Source organism: Somniosus microcephalus, chromosome 4, assembly GCF_052327205.1.
Source record: "Somniosus microcephalus isolate GS21.2 chromosome 4, FLI_Smic_1.0, whole genome shotgun sequence".
In the NCBI taxonomy this organism is placed as follows: Eukaryota; Metazoa; Chordata; class Chondrichthyes; order Squaliformes; family Somniosidae; genus Somniosus; species Somniosus microcephalus.
In genome coordinates, this window is record NC_140990.1 from 66,537,737 (window position 1) to 66,561,378 (window position 23,642).

The following is a 23,642-nucleotide window of genomic DNA, read 5'->3' on the forward strand; positions in this document are numbered from 1 at the left end:
GGCCGCACGTCCGCCGGGCCCGGCTGCTCTGATTCTGATCGAGTTTTTTGATGAGGTAACAGAGAGGGTTGATGAGGGCAATGCGGTTGACGTGGTGTACATGGATTTCCAAAAGGCGTTTGACAAGTGCCACATAATTGGCTTGCCAGCAAAGTTGAAGCCCATGGAATAAAAGGGACAGTGGCAGCATGGATACGAAATTGGCTAAGTGACAGAAAACAGAGAATAGCGGTGAACGGTTGTTTTTCAGACTGGAGGAAGGTACACAGTGGTGTTCCCCAGGTGTCGGTACTTGGGCCACTGCTTTACTTGATATATATTAATGACTTAGACTTGGGTGTACAGGACACAATTTCAAAATTTGCAGATGTCACAAAACTTGGAAGTACAGTGAACAGTGAGGAGGATAGTGATAGACTTCAAGAGGACATAGACAGGCTGGTGGAATGGGCGGACACGTGGCAGATAAAATTTAACGCAGAAAAGTGCGTAGTGGTACATTTTGGTAGGAAGAATGAGGAGAGGTAATATAAACTAAAGGGTACAATCCTAAAGTGGGTGCATGAACAGAGAGACCTGGGGGTATGTGTGCACAAATCATTGAAGGTGGCAGGGCAGGTTGAGAAAGTGGTTAAAAAAGCATACGGGATCCTGGGCTTTATAAATAGAGGCATAGAGTCCAAAAGCAAGGAAGTTTTAATGAATCTTTATTAAACACTGGTTTGGCCTCAACTGGAGTATTGTGTCCAATTCTGGGCACCGCACGTTATGAAGGATGTGAAGGCCTTAGAGAGGGTGCAGAAAAGATTTACAAGAATGGTTCCAGGGATAGGGGATGAGGGACTTCAGTTACGTGGATAGACTGGAGAAGCTGGGATTGTTCTCCTTAGAGCAGAGAAGGTTGAGAGGAGATTTGATGGAGGTGTTCAAAATCATGAGGGTTCTGGACATTGTAGATAGAGAGAAACTGTTCCCATTGGCGGAAGGGTCGAGAACCAGAGGACACAGATTTAAGGTGATTGGCAGAAGAACCAAAGGCGACATGAGGAAAAACTTTTTTACGCAGCGAGTGGTTAGGATCTGGAATGCACTGCCTGAAAGGGTGGTGGAGGCAGATTCAATCACAGCTTTCAAAAGGGAATTGGATAAGTATCATTAATTATATTCAAGAAGGAGTTAGGTATATTTCTTCAGGCAAAAGGGATCAAGGGATATGGAGAGAAGGCAGGAACAGGGTACTGAATTTGGATGATCAGCCATGATCTTATTGAATGGCGGAGCAGGCTCGACGGGCCGAATGGCGTCCTTCTGTGCTGTAACCATTCTATGATTCTATAAAATATTAAAAAGTTTGTTCTACAGAAGCACGAGGTTTTATCTGCTTTTATTCATGAATTTAAAAAGCCTCTATTAAAACCTGAGCCAGTGTGTTGTGAGACAAAGAGCCTTGTGTCCAATAAGGGGAATAAAGGCCCACAGCCTCCCCTGGCCCCGGGCCCTGAACAAGGGACTGGAGAAACTCGCTGCCCTGTGGATCAGACAATCAGCCGGCGCTAGTCCCGCCCCTCGGGCTCCCCGATTGGTTGGAGGACCCACCGCCGGCTCGCTCCTCCAGCCCCGCCCCCCCACACCCTATTGGTCGGAAGCTCCCGTCAATCAGGCCGTGGACCCGGGTCACGTGTCCCTCACCGACTTTACAAAGAAAGCCTGGCGCGGTTGCTGGGCGGAGCTGCAGGTCAGCAGGAGCGGGGTCGGGCGATTAATAAACTGCGGGTAGGCCGCGCCGCAGGGTTTAAAAAGCTGGAGAACGGCCTGAGGCCCGAATGAGATTCACCGGCCCGGTTTGTGTTCCACCGGACGGCAGCGGTGAGGCTTTTACTCGGTGACAGGCCCGGGCTACGCGCCGCCATCTTGGTGGAGGAAAGACAGGCCTGTTCCACCTGCAGAACAGCGCACGCGTGGCCATCTTCATACAGGAACAGGGAGTGGGCAGGGCTTCAGGGTCCCAGTGGCCTTTCCCCGGAATGCCCCGCGCTGACTCCGTCCGGCAGGATCCGAGTGCGCAGGTGTAGCTCCGAGTCGGGGAAGGGGGTTGGTCTACTCTGGGCATGCGCGGTTATTACCCTTGGTGACCGGGATGGGTCGCTGTGCCGGACTCGGCTGAAACCGCCGTCCCGCCTGCGCATGCGCTGACTCTCGGCTGTCAATCAACCATCAGCCAGCAGAGGTCGCTGGTGAGACCAGTGAAGGAAGAAAGACTTGCATTTATATAGCGCCTTTCACCACCACCGGACACCCCAAAGCGCTTTACAGCCAATGAAGTACTTTTGAACTGTTGTCACTGTTGTAATGTAAGAAATGCAGCAGCCAATTAGCGCACAGCAAGCTCCCACAAACAGCAATCTGATAATCTATCATTTTGTTATGTTAATTGAGGGATAACCAGTGAAACATAGAAGATAGGAGCAGGAGTAGGCCATTCAGCCCCTCGAGCCTGCTCCGCCATTCAATGAGATCATGGCTGATCATCCAAATTCAGTACCCTGTCCCTGCCATCTCCCCATATCCCTTGATCCCTTTAGCCTTAAGAAATATATCTAACTCCTTCTTCAATATATTTAATGAATTGGCCTCAACTGCCTTCTGTGGCAGAGAATTCCACAGGTTCACCACTCTCTGGGTGAAGAAATTCCTCCTCATCTCTGTCTTAAATGGCTTACCCCTTATCCTTAGACTGTGACCCCTGGTTTGGACTCCCCGACCATCGGGAACATCCTTCCTACGTCTAGTCTGTCTAGTCCTGTTAGGATTTTATAAGTTTCAATGAGATCCCCTCTCATTCTTCTAAACTCCAGTGAGTACAAGCCCAATCGACCTAATCTCTCTTCATACGTCATTCCTGCCATCCCAGGTATCAGTCTAGTGAATCTTCGCTGCACTCCTTCCATGGCAAGAACATCCTTCCTCAGATAAGGCGACCAAAACTGCACACAGTACTCAAGATGTGGTCTCACCAAGGCCCTGTACAACTGCAGCAAGACATCCTTGTTCCTGTACTCGAACCTTCTCGCTACGAAGGCCAACATACCATTTGCCTTCTTAACCGCCTGCTGCACCTGCATGCTTACCTTCAACGACTGGTGCACAAGGACACCCAGGTCTCGTTGCACTTCCCCTTCTCCCAATCTATTGCCGTTCAGATAATAATCTGCCTTCCTGTTTTTGCCACCAAAGTGGATAATCTCGCATTTATCCACATTATACTGCATCTGCCATGCATCTGCCCAATCACCCAACCTGTCCAAATCATACTGGAGTTTCTTGGCATCCTCCTCACAGCACACATGCCCACCCAGCTTTGTGTCATCTGCAAACTTGGAGATATTACATCTAGTTCTTTACATAGGAGCAGGAGAGGGCCATTCGGCCCCTCGAGCCTGCTCCACCATTAAATGAGATCATGGCTGATCTTCTGCCTGAACTCCATTCAGCAGCCCTATCGCCATATCCCTTGATGCCCTTACTGGTCAGAAATCTATCGACTTCTGTTGTGAATATACTCAATGACTGAGCCTCCACAGCCCTCTGGGGTAGAGAATTCCAAAGATTCACCACCCTCTGAGTGAAGAAATTTGTTCTCATCTCAGTCCTGAATGGCCGACCCTTTATCCTGAGGCTGTGGCCCCTGGTTCTAGACTCCCCAGCCAAGGGAAACATTCTCCCAGCAGCCACCCTATCAAGCCCTGTAATAATTTTGTATGCTTCAATGAGATCCCCTCTCATTCTTCTGAATTCAAGCGAATACAGGCCTAGTTCACTCAATCTCTTCTCATACGACAGTCCCGCCATCCCAGGAATCAATCTCGTGAACCTTCATTGCACTCCCTCTGTGGCAAGTATATCCTTCCTTAGTTAAGGAGACCAAAATTGTACACAGTACTCCAGGTGTGGTCTCACCAAGGCCCTATATAATTGGAGTAAGACTTCTTTATCCTGTACTCAAATCCTCTTGTAATGTCAATCAACCAACAGTCAGAAGAGGTCGCTGGTGAGACCAGTGAAGAAAGAAAGACTTGCATTTATATAGTGCCTTTCACCACCACTGGACATCCCAAAGTGTTTTACAGCCGATTAAGTACTTTTGGAGTGTAATCACTGTTGTAATGTAAGAAATGCGGCAGTCAATTAGTGCACAGCAAGCTCCCACATACAGCAATGTTATAACGACCAGATAATCTATCTTTTTATGTTGATTGAGAAATAAACATTGGCTAGGAGACTGGGGATAACTGCCCTGCTCTTTCCCACATTACAACAGTGACTACTTCATTGTAGTACTTCATTGGCTGTAAAGCACTTCAAAACATCTGGTGGTCATGAAAGCACTGTATAAATGCAAGTCTCTTTCTTGAAATTGTGCTATTGGATCTTTTACATCCACCTGAGCGAGCAGACGGCACCTCAGTTTAACGTCTCATCCAAAAGACGGCTCCTCCGACAGTGCAGCACTCCCCTGGAGTGTCAGCCTGGATTTTTGTGCTCAAGTCTCTGGAGTGGGACTGTGAACCCACAACCTTATGCCTCAGAGGCGAGAGTGCTACCAACTGAGCCACAGCTGACACTAAAGAACAAGCAGTTCTGACGAAAGGTCATAGACCTGAAACGCTAACTCTGTTTCTCTCTCCACAGATGCTGCCTGACCTGCTGAGTATTTCCAGCATTTTCTGTTTTTATTAAAGAAACGAGGGAGTGATTGCTGACAGGAAGAATGTTGGGTCGTCCTGCGCATACGCACCTCCCTGGCGGCTGAGGCGAAACGCCGACTCGCCCCCACCTGAGCCGTGCGCGCATACCAGATGTTGTGGCTCCACATGCGCGCCCGGTGTTCCAACCGTGGGGTTTTGTGCGCTGAGCAGGCGCGTTGCGGACCGATTGGGACAGGCGTTTGTCTCTGATCCTTTTCTGATCTCAATTTACAGGGTTATAGAAGTGGAGCAGTTACAGGCGGGAAGCTCAGACCAAACATCACATCACAGAGTCGCTCGATTCATCAGGACCTGAATATCATCGGCCTTTGCACATGGAAGGAGAAAGCCGTGATCGCAGCGATGACAAACCGCACACGTGTTCGGTGTGTGGACGCAGATTCAGCAGATCGCCTGACCTGGTGAGACACATGCACCGTCACACTGGGGAGAAGCTGGGTAAAGGTGGGGATGGCGGGAAGGGATTCAGTACCCCATCTGCATTGGAAGTTCAATGGCGCAGTCACACCAGGGACAGTCCGTTCACCTGCTCCGAGTGTGGAAAGGGATTTGTTTGTTCATCCCACCTGCAAACACACCAGTGAGTTCACACTGCGGAGAGACCATTTCAGTGTTCTGTCTGTGGGAAGAACTTTAAAAGCCCCGGGGATCTGAGGCAACACCAGCGAGTTCACACTGAGGAGAGACCATTTCAGTGTTCTGACTGTGGGAAGAGCTTTAAAAGCCCCGGGGAGCTGAAGGGACACCAGCGAGTTCACACTGATGAGAGACCATTTCAGTGTCCTGACTGCGGGAAGGGCTTTAAAAGCCCCCAGTATCTGAAGGAACACCAGCGAGCTCACACTGATGAGAGAGCATTTCAGTGTTCTGACTGTGGGAAGAGCTTTAAAAGCCCCGGGGAACTGAAGCAACACCAGCTTGTTCACACTGATGAGAGACCATTTCAGTGTTCTGACTGTAGGAAGAGCTTTAAAAGCGCCAGGGATCTGAAGGAACACCAGCGAGCTCACACTGACGAGAGACCATTTCAGTGTCCTAACTGTGGGAAGAGCTTTAAAAGTGCCAGGGAACTGAAGGGACACCAGCTTGTTCACACTGATGAGAGACCATTTCAGTGTTCTGACTGTGGGAAGAGCTTTAAAAACTCCAGGGAACTGAAGCGACACCAGCTTGTTCACACTGATGAGAGACCATTTCAGTGTCCTAACTGTGGGAAGAGCTTTAAAAGCACCAGGGAACTGAAGGGACACCAGCGAGTTCACACTGATGAGAGAGCATTTCAGTGTTCTGACTGTGGGAAGAGCTTTAAAAGCCCCAGTCATCTGAAGCGACACCAGCAAGCACACACTGATGAGAGACCATTTCAATGTTCTGACTGTGGGAAGAGCTTTAAAAGCCCCAGGGAACTGAAGGAACACCAGCGAGTTCACACTGATGAGAGACCATTTCAGTGTTCTGACTGTGGGAAGAGCTTTAAAAACTCCAGGGAACTGAAGCGACACCAGCTTGTTCACACTGATGAGAGACCATTTCAGTGTCCTAACTGTGGGAAGAGCTTTAAAAGCACCAGGGAACTGAAGGGACACCAGCGAGTTCACACTGATGAGAGAGCATTTCAGTGTTCTGACTGTGGGAAGAGCTTTAAAAGCCCCAGGGAACTGAAGGAACACCAGCGAGTTCACACTGATGAGAGACCATTTCAGTGTTCTGACTGTGGGAAGAGCTTTAAAAGCTCCGGGGAACTGAAGCGACACCAGCTTGTTCACACTGATGAGAGAACATTTCAATGTTCTGACTGTGGAAAGAGCTTTAAAAGCCCCCAGGATCTGAAGCGACACCAGCTTGTTCACATTGATGAGAGACCATTTCAGTGTCCTAACTGTGGGAAGAGCTTTAAAAGCGCCAGGGAACTGAAGGGACACCAGCTTGTTCACACTGATGAGAGACCATTTCAGTGTTCTGACTGTGGGAAGAGCTTTAAAAGCTCCAGGGAACTGAAGGGACACCAGCTTGTTCACACTGATGAGAGACCATTTCAATGTCCTGACTGTGGGAAGAGCTTTAAAAGCCCCGGGGAGCTGAAGAGACACTAGCGAGTTCACACTGGTGAGAGACCGTTCACCTGCTCCGTGTGTGGGAAGGGATTCACTCAGTCATCCACCCTCCTGTCACACCAGGTTGTTCACACTGACGAGAGACCCTTTAAATGTTCTGACTGTGGGAAGAGTTTTAAAAGCTCTGGGGAGCTGAAGAGACACCAGCTCCTCCACACTGGTGAGAGACCGTTCACTTGTGGGAAGGGATTCGCTCGGTCATCCACCCTCCTGTCACACCAGCTTGTTCACACTGATGAGAGACCCTTTAAATGTTCTGACTGTGGGAAGAGTTTTAAAAGCTCTGGGGAGCTGAAGAGACACCAGCTCCCCCACACTGGTGAGAGACCGTTCACCTGTGGGAAGGGATTCACTCAGTCATCCAGCCTCCATAGACACCAGCGAGTTCACACTGGGGAGAAACCGTTCTCCTGCTCCGTGTGTGGGAAGGGATTTGCAGAGTTATCCAAGCTCCAGATACACCAGAGAGTTCATACTGGCAAGAGGCTGTTCGTGTGTATTGAATGTGGGAAGGGATTCACTCAGTTATACCATCTCCAGATACACCAGCGAGTTCACACTGGGGAGAGGCAGTTCACCTGCTCTGTGTGTGGGAGGGATTCACTCAGTCATCCCATCTTCTGACTCACCAACTTGTTCGCACTGTTAAGAGACCATTTAGATGTTCTGACTGTGAGAAGAGCTTTAAAAACACAAGCGACCTGCTGACCCACCAACGCACTCACACTGGGGAGGGACCGTTCACCTGCTCCGTGTGTAGGAAGGGATTCACTCAATCATGCACTCTGCTGAGACACCAGCGAGTTCACACTGAGGAGCGATCTTTCACCTGCTCTTATTGTGGGAAGGTTTTCACTTGGAAGTCTAACCTGCTTAATCACCACCAGCACTTAATGAGGGCATCGCTGGCTGGCTAGGCCTGCATTTAGTGCCCATCCCTAATTGCCCCTAAGAAGATGGTGGTGAGCCGCCTTCTTGAACCGCTGCAGTCCATATGGTGTAGGTACACCCAAAATGCTGTTAGGAAGGGAGTTCCAGGATTTTGGCCCAGCGACAGTGAAGGAACGGCGATACAGGTCCAAGTCAGGATGGTGTGTGGCTTGGAGGGGAACTTGTAGGTGGTGATGTTCCCATGCGTCTGCTACCCTTGTCCTTCTAAGTGGTAGAGGTCGCGGGTTTGGAAGGTGCTGTTGAAGGAGCTTTGGCGAGTTGCTGCAGTGCATCTTGTAGATGGTACACACTGCAGCCACAGTGCACCGGTGGTGGAGGGAGTGAATATTGAAGGTGGTGGATGGAGTGCCAATCAAGCGGGCTTCTTTATCCTGAATGGTGTCGAGCTTCTTGAGTGTTGTTGGAGCTGCACTCATCCAGGCAAGTGGAGAGTGTTCCATCACACTCCTGACTTCTGCCTTGTAGATGGTGGAAAGGCTTTGGGGAGTCAGGAGGTGAGACACTCGCCGCAGAATCCCCAGCCTCTGGCCTGCTCTTGTAGCCACAGTATTTATATGGCTAGTCCAGTTCAGTTTCTGATCAATGGTAACCCCCAGGATGTTGATAGTGGGGGATTCAGTGATGGTAATGCCATTGAATGTCAAGGGGAGATGATTAGAGTCTCGCTTGTTGGAGATGGTCATTGCCTGGCACTTGTGTGGTGCGAATGTTACTTGCCACTTGTCAGCCCAAGTCTGAATGTTGTCCAGGTCTTGCTGCATGTGGACACGGACTGCGTCAGTATCTGACGAGTCTCGAATGGTGCTGAACAGTGTGCAATCATCAGCGAACATCCCCACGTCTGACCTTATGATGGAGGGAAGGTCATTGATGAAACAGCTGAAGATGGTTGGGCCCTGAGGAACTCCTGCAGTGATGTCATGTGATTGAGATGAATGACCTCCAACAACCACAGCCAACTTCCTTTGTGCTAGGTATGATTCCAACCAATGGAGAGTTTTCCCCTTGATTCCCATTGACTTCAGTTTTGCTAGGGCTCCTTGATGCCACACTCGATCAAATGCTGCCTTGATGTCAAGGGCAGTCACTCTCACCTCACCTCTTGAGTTCAGCTCTTTTGTCCATGTTTGGACCAAGGCTGTAATGCGGTCAGGAGCTGAGTGGCCCTGGCAGAACCCAAACTGGGCGTCAGTTAGCAGGTTATTGCTGAGTAAGTGCCGCTTGATAGCACTGTCGACGACACCTTCCATCACTTTGCTGATGATTGAGAGTAGACTGATGGGACGGTAATTGGCCGGGTTAGATTTGTCCTGCTTTTTGTAGACAGGACATACTTGGACAATTTTCCACATTGCCGGGTAGATGCCAGTGTTGTAGCTGTACTGGAACAGCTTGGCTAGGGGCGCAGCTAGTTCTTGAGCACAAGTCTTCAGTACTATTGCCGGAATGTTGTCAGGGCCCATAGCCTTTGCAGTATCCAGTGTCTTCAGCCGTTTCTTGACACCACGTGGAGTGAATTGAATGGGCTGAAGACTGGCATCTGTGATGCTGGGGACCTCAGGAGGAGGCCGAGATGGATCATCCACTTGGCACTTCTGGCTGAAGATAGTTGCAAATGCTTCAGCCTTGTCTTTTGCACTCACGTGCTGGGCTCCACCATCATTGAGGATGGGGATATTTTTGGAGCCTCCTCCTGTTAACTGTTTAATTGTCCACCACCACTCACGACTGCAGAGCTTTGATTTGATCCGAAGGTTGTGAGATCGCTTAGCTCTGTCTATCGCATGTTGCTTCCGTTGTTTGGCATGCAAGTAGTCCTGTGTTGTAGCCTCACCAGTTTGACACCTCATTTTTCGGTATGCCTGGTGCTGTTCCCGGCATGCTCTCCTGCACTTTTCGTTAAACCAGGGTTGATCTCCCGGCTTGATGGTATTGGTAGAGTGAGGGATATGCCGGGCCATGAGGTTACAGATTGTGGTTGAATACAATTCTGCTGCTGCTGATGGCCCACAGCGCCTCATGGATGCCCAGTTTTGAGTTGCCAGATCTGTTCGAAATCTGTCCCATTTAGCACGGTGGTAGTGCCACACAACACGGTGGAGGGTATCCTCAACATGAAGACGGGACTTCGTCTCCACAAGGACTGTGCGGTGGTCACTTCCACCAATGCTATCATGCACAGATGCATCTGCAACAGGTAGATTGGTGAGGATGAGATCAAGTAGGTTTTTCCCTCTTGTTGGTTCCCTCACCACCTGTCGCAGACCCAGTCTGGCAGCTATGTCCTTTAGGACTTGGCCAGCTCGGTCAGTTGTGGTGCTACCGAGCCACTCTTGGTGATGGACATTGAAGTCCCCCACCCAGAGGACATTTTGTGCCCTTGCTACTGTCAGTGCTTCTTCCAATTGGTGTTCAACATGAAGGAGTACTGATTCATCAGCTGAGGGAGGGCGGTAGGTGGTAATTAGCAGGAGGTTTCCTTGCCCATGTTTGACTTGATGCCATGAGACCTCATGGGGTCCTGAGTCAATGTTGAGGACTCCCAGGGCTACTCCCTCCCGACTGTATACCACAGTGCCACCACCTCTGGTGGGTCTGTCCTGCCGGTGGGACAGGACATACCCAGGGATGGTGATGGTGGTGTCTGGGACATTGGTTGTAAGGTATGATTCGGTAATTATGACTATGTCAGGCTGTTGCTTGACGAGTCTGTGGGACAGCTCTCCCAATATTGGCACAAGCCCCCAGATGTTGGTGAAGAGGACTTTGCAGGGTCGACAGGGCTGGGTTTGCCATTGTCGTTGTCGTTTCCGGTGCCGAGGTCAATGCCGGTGGTCCATTGGTTATTGGTTAGGATTGGGGTTATTGGTTGGGGCTAGTGGTTATTGGTTAGGATTGGGGTTAGTGGTTGGGGCTAGTGGTTATTGGTTAGGATTGGGGTTAGTGGTTGGGGTTAGTGGTTATTGGTAAGGATTGGGGTTAGTGGTTGGGGCTCATGGTTATTGGTTAGGATTGGGGTTAGTGGTTGGGGTTACTGGTTATTGGTTATGATTGGGGTCAGTGGTTGGGGCTCGTGGTTATTGGTTAGGATTGCGGTTAGTGGTTGGGGCCAGTGGTTATTGGTTAGGATTGGGGTTAGTGGTTGGGGTTAGTGGTTATTGGTTAGGATTGGGGTTAGTGGTTGAGGCTCATGGTTATTGGTTAGGTTTGGGGTTTGTGGTTGGGGCCGGTGGTAATTGATTAGGATTGGGGTTAGTGGTTGGGGCTCGTGGTTATTGGTTAGGATTGGGGTTGGTGGTTGGGGTTAGTGGTTATTGGTTAGGATTGGGGTTAGTGGTTGGGGTTAGTGATTATTGGTTAGGATTGGGGTTAGTGGTTGGGGCTAGTGGTTATTGGTTAGGATTGGGGTTGGTGGTTGAGGTTAGTGGTTATTGGTTAGGATTGGGGTTAGTGGTTGGGGTTAGTGACTATTGGTTAGGATTGGGGTTAGTGGTTGGGGCTAGTGGTTATTGGTTAGGATTGGGGTTGGTGGTTGGGGTTAGTGGTTATTGGTTAGGATTGGGGTTAGTGGTTGGGGTTAGTGATTATTGGTTAGGATTGGAGCTAGTGGTTGGGGCCAGTGGTTATTGGTTAGGATTGGGGTTAGTGGTTAGGATTGGGGTCAGTGCTTGGGGGTAGTTGAGAGGATATTAGGCTTAGGAAATAGTGATTAAGGTTAGAAACCACTATTGACAACGCCAGTGTCACTAGATGCGTCCTTTTCCATTTCATGTTTTTGAACCTCACGCAGACGAGTCACAAAACAGCCTCATGAATGGTTCATTCAAGGAACCTTCTTTCTGGCCCGAGCCTGATTTCCTCTCTTTCACATCTCTACAATTCTCACAGAAATAGACATCACGGACATTAGACTTTGTGATTTTGCAGATTATATCCAATCATCAGCCTGCCTGAAAAGGGCTTCTGACAATAACCTGTCACCAGGCCCCACCAATCACCACCTGATTCCACCATCATACCTTCATCCATTACCCGCCTTTCACCCTCACTAGAGCTGGTTTCACCACCATGACCATCCTCCACACTGAGGCTCTCTGATTCCATTTATAGCCTCAGTGTAAGTCGTCCCTGGATTTGGTGTCACAGTGTAAATGGTACCTCGATTTGGTCTCAAAGTGTAAGTGGTCACAGGATTTGGTGTCACAGTGTAAATGGTACCTCGATTTGGTGTCTCAGTGTAAGTGGTCCCTGGATTTGGTGTCTCAGTGTAAGTGGTCCCTGGATTTGGTGTCACAGTGTAAGTGGTACCTCGATTTGGTCTCAAAGTGTAAGTGGTCACAGGATTTGGTGTCTCAGTGTAAATGGTACCTCGATTTGGTCTCAAAGTGTAAGTGGTCTCTGGATTTGGTGTCACAGTGTAAGTGGTACCTCGATTTGGTCTCAAAGTGTAAGTGGTCTCTGGATTTGGTGTCACAGTGTAAGTGGTACCTCGATTTGGTCTCAAAGTGTAAGTGGTCACAGGATTTGGTGTCTCAGTGTAAATGGTACCTCGATTTGGTCTCAAAGTGTAAGTGGTCTCTGGATTTGGTGTCACAGTGTAAGTGGTACCTCGATTTGGTCTCAAAGTGTAAGTGGTCACAGGATTTGGTGTCACAGTGTAAATGGTACCTCGATTTGGCATCAAACTGTAAGTGGTCACAGACAATAACTTACATTTATATAGTGCCTTTAACATAGTAAACATCCCATGTTGCTTCACAGGAACATTTTCAAACAAAATTTGACAGCGAGTCATATAAGGAGATATTAGGGCAGGTAACCAAAATCTTGGTCAAAGAGGTAGGTTTTAAGGAGTATCTTAAAGGAGGAAAGAGTGGTAGAGAGGCGGTAAGGTTTAGGAATGAAATTCCAGAGCTTGGCAACATAGGAACAGGAGTAGGCCATTCAGCCCCTCGAGCCTGCCCACCATTCAATGAGATCTTACTCCATATACCCGCCTTTACCCCATAGTCCTTAATACCTTTGGTTAACGCAAATCTATCAATCCCAGATTTAAAATTAACAATTGACCGAGCATCAACTGCTGTTTGTGGAAGAGGGTTCCAAACTTCTAACACCTTTTGTGTGTAGAAGTATTTCCTAACTTCACTCCTGAAAGGTCTGGCTCTAATTTTTACACTCTGCCCCCTAGCCCTAGACTCCCCAACCAGCAGAAATAGTTTCTCTCTATCAGTTCCCCTTAATATCTTGAAAACTTCAATCAAATCACCTCTTAACCTTCTAAATTCCAGGAAATACAACCCTAATTTGTTTAATCTCTCCTTGTAATTTAACCCCTGGAATCCGGGTATAATTCTGGTAAACCTACGCTGCACTCCTCCCAAGGCCAATATATCCTTCCCAAGGTGTGGTGCCCAGAACTGCTCTCAGTACCCCAGGTGTGGTCTAACCAGGGCTTTGTATAGCTGTAGTGTAACTTCTACCCACTTGTATTCTAGTCCTCGAGATATAAAGGACAGCATTCTATGAGCCTTTTTCATTATTTTCTGTACCTGTTCATGACATTTTAATGACCTATGTACCTGGATCCCCAAGTCTCGTTGGACCTCCACTTTTTCGAGCTTTTCACCATTTAGAAAGTACTCTGTTCTATCCTTTTTAGGTCCAAAGTGGATGACCTCACATTTGCCTACATTGAAATCCATTTGCCACAGTTTTGCCCATTCACTTAATCTATTAATATCTCTCTAATTTTATGCTTCCATCTACACTGCTTACAATGCCACCTATCTTTGTGTCATCGGCAACTTGGATATGTGACTTTCTATCCCATCATCTAAGTCATTAATAAATACGGTGAATAGTTGAGGCCCCAACACAGATCCTTGCTGGACAGCGTTAGTCACATCCTGCCAATTAGAGTCCCTGCCCATTATCCCCACTCTCTGTCTCCCACTACTCAGCCAATTCCATGGGCTTCAACTTTAGCTAACAGACTCTTATAAGGGACTTTATTAAATGCCTTCTGGAAGTCCATATAAATAACATCCATAGACATTCCTCTGTCCACTACTTCAGTCACCTCTTCAAAAAATTCAATCAGGTTTGTCAGACATGACCGACCTTTCACAAATCCATGCTGGCTCTCTCAAATCTGCTGAAAATTTTCAAGGTGTTCAGTCACCCTGTCCTTAATTATAGACTCTAGTAATTTCCCAACAACAGATGTTAGGCTAACTGGTCTCTAATTCCCCGGTTTCCCTCTCTCACCATTCTGAAATAGCGGAGTGACATGCACAATTTTCAAATCTGATGAAATGGTTACCAAATCGAGAGAACTTTGGAAGATTATAGTTTGGGCATCTGCAATGTTCTCACCTACTTCCTTTAAAACCCTGGCTTGGAAACCATCTGGTCCTGGGGATTTGTTACTCTTTAGTGACATTATTTTCTTCATTACTGTTATTTTGGTGAGTCCCCGTCCCTGATTCAATATTAGTTTCCTTGGGATGTCCGGCCTGCTATCCTCTTCCACTCTGTCAATACTGACACAAAATAATTATTCAACATGTCCGCCTTTTTATTATCATTTACAATGTCACCATTATCAGTTTTCAAGGGGCCCACATTGCTCCTGACCACCATTTTTTTCCTAATATAATTGTAATAAAAATTGTGTTGATTTTGATAATCCTTACAAGTTACTTTTCATACTCCCTTTTTGTAGCTCTTACTATCCGTTTGTCACCCTTTGTTGTTCTTTGTATTTCTCCCAATCACCAGGATTTGTGCTATTTATTGTATTTCTGTGTACTTGTTCTTTTAGTTTGATGTTGTCCCTTCTCTCTTTAGTCGTCCATGGCTGGGGTTTTTTGGTAAGTAGAGCTCTTGCCCCTCGGGGGTAGAAGCTGCTTCTGTCTCACCGTAAATTATTTTTTGAACATCTCCCTCTGATCATCTGTTGTTTTACCCATTAACAGATTTCCCAGTTTACTGTGGACAGTCTCGGTCCCATCCTGTTGAAGTTGCCCTGAACTAACACTAGAATCTTAGTAGCTGTTTCGCGTTTCTCCCTTTCAAACATAATGTGGAACTCGATCATGTTATGATCGCTGTTAGATAAATGTTCACTCACAGTGAGGCTGTTCACTAAATCTGGCTCATTACTAAATCTAATATGGCCTGCCCCCTTGTTCGTTCCAGGACATATTGTTGCAGAACATTATCCTGAACACACGTGAGAAATTCACCCGAGAAGACGATAGAGACCAAAGTGCCGTTTGCCCCTCTCAGTGTGGCCCTGAAGGACTGTGTCCAGGCTGGAGTTCTGTTCCTGCCGTACGATCCTCCCCCAGATTGTCCTTTCTGAGCTCCAGACAGGTGATGCTAAACACTCAGGTGGGAAAGAGAAAAATCTACAACAATGTGTTTAAAACAAAACTGATTTATTTCACATATATGCAGAATATTAAACTCCAGCCCAGTTATAGGGTTATTAACATCCACAGAAACAAACCCCAACTGTCAGAATGAACATGGTTCAGTCCTGGATGTGATTAACAGCAGCAACAACAGCAGAATCCAACCCCCGCAGTCACATGTGAACTCGCTGGTGTGCCAGCAGGTTTGATGACTGAGTGAATCCCTTCCCACACACGGAGCAGGTGAATGGCCGCTCCCCAGTGTGAAGTCGCTGGTGTGTCAGCAGGCTGGAGTGCTGAGTGTATCCCTTTCCACACACAGAGCAGATGAATGGCCTCTCCCCAGTGTGAACTCGCTGATGTCTCAGCAGGTTGCCAACCAGAGTGAATCCCTTCTCACATACGGAGCAAGTGAACGGCCTCTCCCCAGTGTGAACTCGGCGGTGTATCAAAAGGTCGGATGACTGAGTGAATCACTTCCCACACACGGAGCAGGTGAACGGCCACTCCCCAGTGTGAACTCGCTGGTGTCTCACCAGCTCTGCAGAACTTTTAAAGCTGTCCCCACAGTCAGAGCATTTAAAAGGTCTCTCCCCAGTGTGAATGAGCTGGTGTGTTCGGAGCACGGATGAGTGAGTAAATCCCTTCCCACACACAGAGCAGGTAAATGGCCTCTCCCCAGTGTGACTGCGTCGATGAGTTTCCAGCTGGTATGGGTAATTGAATCCCTTCTCACAGTCCTCACATTTCCACGGTTTCTCCATGGTGCAGGTGTCCTTGTGTCTCTCCAGTTTGGACAATCAGTTGATGCCTCGTCCACACACAGAACACGTGTATAGTTTCTCCCCACTGTGAATGGTGCGATGTTTTTTCAGGCTATGTAACTGGTTAAAGCTCTTTCCACAGTTAGTGCACTGGAACACTCTCACTCGGGTGTGTGTGTCTCGGTGCTTTTCCAGTCACACGGATGTTTGAAATCTTTTCCCACAGACAGAACAGACAAACATTTCTCCTTCCACATTCAAAGGCCAATGATTTTCGGGTCCTGATGAATGGAGTGACTCTGTCAGATCTTGATGTGATGTTTGGTTTGAGTTTGCGGTGTGTAAATGCTGCCCTTCTCACAGCCTGTAAAAGGAGTTTACAAAAGCCGTCACTGTGAGTCCAGGATAGAAATTGACAAGATTCTCTCCTCCTGGTTCCTGGCCAAGGGGGCCGCGCATGCGCCCTGCTGCCCCCTGAGCCTCTCAAGATGGCAGCCATTACCCCAGGCCTGTCACCAGAAGAAAGCCCCACAGCTGCTGCCCCACTCGGGACAAACGCCCGGCCTAGAGGCTCTTGATCGGGGCCTAAGGCCCACCCTGGGTTTGTGTGAAGCAGATAATGTTGAGTGTTTTAATAATGGGGCCTGGGGCCGCACTTGGGGTGTGTGCAGCCCGCTTCCCCCCGGGGTTCATTAACCCGCTCCCTCCACCAACTTTATAAACCCTGCAGCGCGGCCTACCCGCAGTTTATTAATCTCCCGACCCCGCTCCCACCGATCTGCAGCTCCGCCCGGTGAGGGACACGTGATCCGGGCCCACGGCCTGATTGACGGGAGCTTCCGACCAATAGGGAGCGAGTGGGGCGGGGCTGGAGGAGCGAGCCGGCGGCAGGTCCTCCAACCAATCGGGGAGCCCGAGGGGCGGGACTAGCGCCGGCTGATTGTCTGATCCGCAGGGCAGCGAGTGTCTCCAGTCCCTTGTTCAGGGCCCGGGGCCAGGGGAGGCTGTGGGCCTTTATTCCCCTTATTAGACACAAGACTCTTTGTCTCACAACACACTGGCTCAGATTTTAACAATCACTTTACAGGGAATAGTGAATTGAAATTTGCAAAACTGAGATTGTTAGAATTACACAGGATATACGGCACAGAAGCAGGCCATTCGGCCCAACCAGTCCATGCTGGTGTTTCTGCTCCACACGAGCCTCCTCCCGTCTTTCCTCATCCAAATCTATCACCATAACCCTCTATTCACTTCTCCCTCCTATGCTTATCTAACCGCCCCTTAAATGCATCGATACTGTTCACTTCAACCACTCCCTGTGGTAGCGAGTTCCACATTTTCACCACTCTCTGGGTAAAGAAGTTTATTCTGAATTCCCTATTGGATTTCTTGGTGACTATCTTATATTGATGGCCTCCAGTTATGCTCTTCCCCACAAGTGGAAACATTCCCTCTGTATCCACTCTATCAAAATTTTTCATAATTTTAAGGACCTCTATTAGGTCACCCCTCAGCCTTTTTTCAAGAGAAAAGAGACCCAGCCTATTCGTCCTTTCCTGATCTGTACACCCTCGCATTTCTGGTATCATCCTTCTAAATCTTCTCTGCACTCTCTCCAGTGCCTTTATATCCTATTTATAATATGGCGACCAGAACTGGACGCAGTTCTCTAAGGACTGATTTTTGCCGGTGCTCAGAGTGTGGGTTTGGAGGCAAGTCCGCTGTCAAAATCACAAAAACTGACAGCGGGTCGGTATCCTGCTCTGAACCACCTCCTTGTGAGTTTCCTAAGTGTCGGGTCTGTCATCCTGAACAGACCCGACACCAAGCGGCAGGTCAGCCAATTTAGATATTTTAAGCTTGTTAAAAGGTAGTTAAGCACCATTTTCCCATGTACTTACACCAGGCTTTTAACGAGGTTCCCGGAGAGCGGCTATCAGGTCAGGTAAGTATGTCGGGTTCTCAATGACTGGATTGCTGTGAATAGATGAAAGCTGCAGAAGTGGTCTGAAACCTACCATTTCACAGCTGTTCACTTCCCAATCTTAGAATCTGGAGTATTAATGATTTGGAACCCACTTTTGAGCTTTATACAAACATGATTTCCCTTTCATAAAACCATGTTGACTCTGCCTAATCATATAATCATTTTCTAACTGCCCTGTTCCACTAATGGATTGCAGCAAATTCCCGTGGACTGGTGTCAGGCTAACTGGCCTGTAGATCCCTGTTTCCTCTCTCCCTCCTTTCTTGAATAGCGGCGTGACATTTGCTACCTTCCATCCCACTGGGACTGTGGTGTATGTAACCTGTTCCACCTTAAGAGAACTTAAGCCTGTTCCACCTTAAGAGATGTACTACTTTCTCTGGCTGCTGTATACGTAATACCGGTGGTGACCACCAGTATATAAGTACTGTGTACTGATATTGTATTTAGTATAGTCCTGACCTCCAACTAGTAAAGACCTGTTGAACTTTATTCTTGTAGTCTGTGTCAGTAATTAATCTTAATACAACTGGAACACACAGACTTAACAGTGGCGACGAGTCCGATTCTTACCCTGCGGCAGTTTATATCCACGGCAGCTTCGTCCACAGAACGGGCGTCGAAGAGAGGCATCCACCCTCATCACCCTGCTGGAAGACACGTCGCGCGGCAGGCATCGAGAACCCGGAGTGCAGAAGACATCCTGAACTCGAAGCCTCCATCAGCAGCAGTCAGCTATCTTCTTTCTACCTCGGTAGTGGGTAAGCCAGTCAGCGACGCGAGCAGAAAGTCGGCCGCGTTGGCTGTACAGACGGGGGGAGGAAGATGGAGGAATAAGGGCGGTGAGATCGATCGCGACCGGAGATAAGGGCCGGGCCGCATTCGGGCCGAAAGGCGCAGTGCGGGGACATCGATCGCGGCTGGTGATAAGGGCCGGGCCGCTTTCGGGCCAAAAAGGCGCAGCGTCTGGGGCGACTGAAGGCGCGAGAGCCGCGGTGAAGGCGAACGCAGCCGGTGCTAATAACCGGGCTGCAAGAAGGGCTGCGAGGCGTGACATTGGGGAAGCGCGAATGCCCGAGGGAGCCGCGGTGAAGCGGAGACAGCGTCGAGGGAGTTACTAACCGCTGGGAAAGGGGAGCAGCAGCGGCACGCCAAACGCCATTGCAGCCAGTGGGTGAAGACCGCCAAGCGTGGGAAAACCGCCATTTTGTAGGCGGAGGACGAAGACAAGAGCGGGAAGCCGCCATCTTGGGATAAAATAAATTGCAACGATGCCTAAACATGGGAACATTGATACCTTTGATGGCAACATCGAAGATTGGGCCATGTATGTAGAACGCATACAAAATTATTGTAAAGCAAATAAAATCCCAGATGCAGAGAAAGCACTAACGTTATTGAACTTAATGGGTGCGAAGACATACGGGCAATTGAAACACCTTTTATCACCAGATGAACCGGCGGATAAGACGTTCGAGGAGATTGTTACTGTCCTGAAAAATCATCTAAACCCCACGCCGCTGATGCTAGCGGAACAATTTAAATTTTACAGCAGAAGGCAGCTCAAGGATGAAAGCAATGCTGAATATTTAATGGAATTGCGTAAGCTAGCAAAGTGCTGTCAGTTTGGAACGGGACTAACAGACGCGCTAAGAGATAAATTTGTGTGTGGATTATTAAAAGAAGATACACAAAAGCGACTGCTCGAGGAGAATGAGCTGACGCTTGAGAAAGCGGTCACTATGGCAGCAGCACACGAAGCCACAGCGAGAGGCACGGCAGTAATGCAGCTACGGTCACCGGAACACAGTACAAATCAATTGGGTTTGAGTACTGTAAAATGTTATCGTTGTGGAAAGACAACACACGATCAGAACCAGTGTTGGTTTAAAAACCAAGAATGCAGAACGTGTGGCAGGCTTGGCCACATAGCTAAAGTATGCCGGTCAGGAAAGAAGACCAGCAACAAAAAGTCACCGCAAGGAAAATACATAAAGGTGCACAAGGTGACAAAGACCAGTTCGAACGAACAGAAGTCAGATTCAGACGCTAGCAGTAATGAACTGGGTAGCTTAAGAGTACACAACGTTGGTAAGGATGCAGATCTCCAGACAATTTGGGTCACTCTTCAGATAGCAGGAGTCCAAGTAAAGATGGAATTGGACACTGGATCGGCATTGACGGTCATGAATAAGAAAGATTACAAAAGGTTATTCCAACATATTCCCCTACGGGATACGGAGAATATATTGAAAACATACGCGGGGCAAAGAGTGTACCCCATCGGAAAGATAGAGGTAAAAGTGGTCCACAAGGGCGAAGAAAGCCAAGTAATGGACTTATATGTGCTACCTGAAGGAGGTCCACTACTACTGGGATGGGAGTGGATTAGGAAAATGAATATGGGCTGGCACTCCTTAAAAGCACTAACGGTAGATTCCGGGGAAACAGATGTCAAACCTAAACGATTGTCCAAAATATTGGATGATGCTAAAGAGGTGTTCCAGCAAGGACTGGGAACACTGAAAGGAATTACGGCAAACATCAAGATTGATGAACATGCACAACCAAAATTTTTCAAAGACAGACCGGTACCCTATGCAATACGACCTACTGTAGAAGCGGAACTGGAAGCGCTAGAACGTTCAGGTGTACTGTCTAAGGTAGACTGGAGTGAGTGGGCTACGCCCATTGTTCCCGTTATGAAACGTCCTTCGAGCAACAAGCCAGGAGAACCAGGGAAGGTTCGCATCTGTGGAGATTTCAAGATCACCGTTAATCCGGTGCTTCACACGGTGCAGTATCCGCTTCCGTGGATTGAGGATATTTTTGCTTCGTTGTCTGGCGGGAAACACTTCACCAAGATAGACCTGGCGCAGGCGTACTTGCAGATGGAGGTTGATGAAGAGTCACGCCAGTACCTCACGATCAACACGCATAGAGGTTTGTACCAGTATAATAGGCTGGTTTTTGGAGTGGCATCGGCTCCGGCAATTTGGCAGAGGGCCATGGAGCAGGTATTACAGGGAATTCCAGGCACACAATGTTACCTGGACAATATTCTGATTACAGGTGATGGTGATGAAGAACACCTCGCAAACTTGGAACTGGTGCTCAACAGACTGAAAGATTATGGACTTAGAGTTAATCAGCAGAAATGTGAGTTCTTTCAGAAGCGGATCTCGTACTGTGGCCATGTCATTGACCGGGAGGGGCTTCATAAGTCTCCTGACAAGATAGAGGCAGTTGTAAAGGCTCCCACTCCGGATAATGTCTCTCAGTTGAGGTCGTTTCTGGGATTGATTAACTATTACCATAAGTTTCTACCGAATCTATCCACGGTACTGCACCCGCTGAACGCTCTTTTACAGAAGGGGGTACCATGGGAATGGAGCGAAAACTGGAAGAAGGCATTTCGCAAAAGCAAAGAATTGATCACCTCAGAGGAAGTGTTGGCTCACTTCAACCCAACACTGCCTATTCGGTTGGCATGTGATGCTTCTCCATATGGTATTGGGGCAGTACTCTCACACAAGTTGCCAAATGGCACGGAAAGGCCAGTCGCGTTTGCATCCAGGTCATTGATCTCCGCTGAGCGCAACTATGCGCAGATCGATAGGGAGGCTCTCAGCCTTGTATGGGGAGTGAAGAAGTTTAATCACTACCTGCAGGGCCAAAAATTCACACTTCTGACAGACCATCAGCCGTTGGTATCCATTTTTAACCCTAAGAAGGGTGTTTCGGTGATGACAGCACAGCAACTCCAGAGATGGTCCCTTTTCCTAGGGGCACATCAATATCAAATAGAATTCAAAGGTACAAAGCAGCATGGCAATGCTGATGGGCTGTCGCGCCTGCCACTACCTGAAGCAGAAGAGACGACGAAAGTTGACCCTGTTGAGTTATTTCATTCGACCATCATCGAGTGTTTACCAGTCACCAATGCAAGTATTGAAAGAGAAACCAGGAACGACCCGACACTGTCCCGAGTTTACGAGGTGACAGTGAAGGGATGGCCAACACATGGTGATCCTCTGTTACCGGCATTCTCGGCAAGGCGAGACCAGCTGTCCGTCTGCCATGGTACTTTGATGTACGGGACAAGAGTGATTATTCCTCCCAAGTTACGGGAAAGAGTTCAAAAGGAACTGCATGAAGGTCTTCTGGGGGGAGTTAAGATGAAAAGTCTTGCTAGGGCTTATGTATGGTGGCCGGGCATTGACCAACAGATAGAGGAGTTGACAAAAAGCTGCGCTGGGTGCCAAAAAGTGCAAAATGCACCTACGATCGCACCGCTACACCCATGGGAATGGCCTTCAGCCCCATGGCAACGCATACATATTGACTTTGCTGGTCCATTCATGGACTCCATGTTCCTAATTGCGGTGGACGCACATTCCAAATGGCCAGAAGTGATCAAGATGAATACCACTACTTCAGAAAAGACAATTGCGGTGTTAAGAACAATATTCGCAAGGAACGGATTGCCAGAACAGATATGTTCGGACAACGGACCACAGTTCGTGTCGGAAGAATTCCAAAAATTCTTAAAGAAGAATGGGGTGAAACATTATACCTCTGCCCCATATCATCCGGCGACAAACGGGTTGGCCGAGAGATTTGTCCAAACATTCAAAAAGGCAATAAAGGCCATGAACGATGATCAGATTCCGTTACAACACAAGGTGGACAATTTCCTAATGGCATATCGAAACGCCGCTCATGCAGTGACTAACCAAAGTCCTGCCATGATGTTTTATAACAGGAGGTTGCGATCCAGGTTGGACTTGTTAAAACCAAATGTGCGAAGGGAAGTGGAAAACAAACAGTTCCGGCATATTAATAACAAGTCCACTCGAAGTTTCGACGTAGGACAACCAGTGTTGGCAAGGGGCTATGGAAACGAAAAATGGCAGTCCGGAACAATTCGAGCCAGACAAGGACCTCTGATGTACACAGTAGATATTGGTAACAATGTGATAAGGCGTCATGCGGATCAACTGGTAGAATCAAGAGCAAGAGTCGAACCCATGGTTGCGACAGAGACAACTGTGGAAGACGTTAATGAACCTGAAGCATCTACCTCGGCAGGGACTGTACCTGATGATGACGTCCAATACATAGGAAACCAACAAGAAGAGTCACCTCAGCAACAAGAATCAGAGACCACTGAAAGGCGTTATCCAAACCGAATCAGAAGGCCTCCTGAGAGACTGAACCTTTGAACTGTTTATACCTGAAGTTATATATGTATATATGTTATGATGTTATGTTAAATGGGGATATGACTGTTAAGCTAAAAAGGGAGGATTGTGGTGTATGTAACCTGTTCCACCTTAAGAGAACTTAAGCCTGTTCCACCTTAAGAGATGTACTACTTTCTTTGGCTGCTGTATACGTAATACCGGTGGTGACCACTGGTATATAAGTACTGTGTAGTGATATTGTATTTAGTATAGTCCTGACCTCCAACTAGTAAAGACCTGTTGAACTTTATTCTTGTAGTCTGTGTCAGTAATTAATCTTAATACAACTGGAACACACAGACTTAACAGGAAACTTTCCAGAATCTAGTGAATTTTGGAAGATCACAACCAATGCATCCACTATCTCTGCAGCCACCTCTTGTAGAACCA

At 48.1% G+C, this 23,642-nt stretch overlaps 1 pseudogene; it reads left to right on the plus strand.

Annotated features, from left to right (window-relative positions):
- LOC147119109 (uncharacterized) overlaps positions 1–23,642 on the plus strand; it is a 195,307-nt pseudogene that overhangs the window by 130,411 nt on the left and 41,254 nt on the right.